The sequence below is a fragment of the Bos indicus x Bos taurus genome, chromosome 18, assembly GCF_003369695.1.
Source record: "Bos indicus x Bos taurus breed Angus x Brahman F1 hybrid chromosome 18, Bos_hybrid_MaternalHap_v2.0, whole genome shotgun sequence".
In the NCBI taxonomy this organism is placed as follows: Eukaryota; Metazoa; Chordata; class Mammalia; order Artiodactyla; family Bovidae; genus Bos; species Bos indicus x Bos taurus.
The window spans coordinates 373936-376236 of record NC_040093.1 but is presented as its reverse complement, the minus strand read 5'-3'; positions in this window follow the sequence as shown (position 1 = coordinate 376236).

The following is a 2301-nucleotide window of genomic DNA, read 5'->3' as shown; positions in this document are numbered from 1 at the left end:
ACACACCGACAACCTGAAAGAAAGAAATGCTGGTGAAGTGCATGTTGACTCCGGTGAGAAGGGGTAACCTGTAGAAAAGTGTGTGTGGGACAAACCCAGGAGCAATCAGTGAGATTGTTCTGAGGACTAAAGACGTGGGGACAGGTTGAGAATGGTCTGCTTAGCAGAATTGGTCCTCTAAAGATCACAGATCAGAGGCAGACTCAGGAGGCTAAATACACTGCCACTGTGAGACAGAAAGGGCCTATAAGTCCTTGCTCTGGGGAAAACTCTCAGGAGACCTGGGCGTTTGCTGACATGGGTGTGTTATGTAGAACACTGAGTTTAGGCTCTGAGTTTAGGCTCAAGAAAATGCAACCGCGACAGAGTGGCTGGTGTTCAATGACTTAAAAATTACGTGTGTGAGAGCCTCTGGGGTGAGGCCCCGCCCCTCAGACCCCAGCCCGCCGCAGGCAGCCCGTAGGCCCCAGGCTGGCCTGCTGCGGCCCCAACCCCAGAGCGCCGAGCTCCGTGCGAGCTGCGGGTGTGGCCCGGCCGCAGCCTCCCACCCGGCCCCGCCCAGACGGGACCAGACCAGTGAGCGCCCGGCCCAGCCCCGCTCTCTGGAGCCCGACTGTCCCCCTTGCCCCAGCTTCCCCTAGGCCAGCTGTGCTCCGACATCGGATCGCCTCTCTTGCCTTGGGTACCTGCCCCTCCTCTGCTGGGGCTTTGCTGACTGGCGTCATCATCCAGGTCTGGTTCACATAGCAACGTGCAGGACAGCGGTGGTCAGGGCCCTCCAGGAGAACTGGGTGGAGGTGGCCACGGGGTCCCCTCTCCGCAGGGCCAGCTCCGTCGTGACGGCCTCTCCCGGATCTCTGAGAGGACGTCCTGCCTCACGGCCGCCGGGCTCTGTACTGTGAATCTTCCCGGCCCAGGCGGCTGGCTGCACCGCAGAGCCCACGGCTCCTCCCAGCCTGAAGCCGACCTATCTTTTAATAAGCTATTCAGACAGAGTAGCCTGACTGCAGGACTTTAACTCTTGGGACAAAACAGTCGTTTACACCCGCACACACACCGGTGTGGTCTGGAATATGCAGTATTTCCGGCCCAGTTTGGTGGGGGTGGGTGCCGGGGTGGAGGGTTGGCTTGGAATCCGGAGGGAGACCCCGACAGAACACGTGTCCACGCCGGCGCTCCCGGGTGTGCGCAGCTCCCCGCAGAGCGCAGGCCGCGAGCTGGGCGCTGCCTGAGCCCCACCCTCTCCCTGCCCAGGTCGCAGGCAGGGGCTTCGGGAACAGGGGTGCCAGAGCAGGGGAGGAAGGTGGCGGTCGGACCTGGCCCGGTGGCAGGAGCGGCAGACGCCCGCCGAGGCCCCTCAGGTTTTAGAGGAGGCCCCTCAGTTCGGGCCACTGACCTGGGTCCCACGTGCGGGACTGCGGAGGGAGCGTTCTCAGAGGCGCTTTGAACGGAACCGAGCCTGGCTTCCCGAGGGGCCTTTTGTGCCGTTTGCAGAACACTGTGCCGACCCCGCGCTGCCCTGTACATTCTCCCGGTGGCGCCTGGTCCCTGATCAGCGGTGGGAGTTTTGTAGATTGTACAGAAATCAGCACACTATTTTCTTGCAGCTTTCAGATTTTGCTAATCTGGATTATACAGCAGATGTAAAGTGTTTTAGCAAAATGGAAAATTATGTGTGCAGTTATTAAGATGGGATTTCCAGAGCTGTGGGGCCTGGACCCAAGACCAACAGAGCCACCAGCTCACAGTGCCAGTCTGGGAGAGCTGCAGTCATGAGACTCCAACCCAGGAGGGCACAGAGGTGGGACTGCTCCCAGTGGGCCTGGAGGGCAGAAACTGAACCACTGAGGAGCATTCTTAAGGCTTAAAGTTCAAACAAACTTGCCCCAGTAAGTTTTGGACTTATCTGGTACCTATCACTCCTTTCTTCCTTCCCTTTAGAATGGGAATTGCTTCCTTCTGACATGGGAATGTCTATCCCATGCCTGTTCCATTATTATATTCTGGAAGCATACAACCTGTTCGGTTATACAGATTCTCAGCTGGAGACAAATCTGTTGAAGGGCTGTATTTCAAGTCTCACATCTGATTTAAATGATACTTAGATGAGACTTTGGAATTTAGAGCTGATGCTAGAACTAGCTAAGATTTGCGGGCAGAGATTGACTCTGAGTATGGGGTAGGTTTGGGGCCTTATCCAGGGGGTTACAAGTGCCAAGTTCTCCGGCATCACATCATGGTATAGGGATCACTGAGCCTTATCAAGCAGATTCCATTCCTCCAAAGAGAAGCACATGGCCA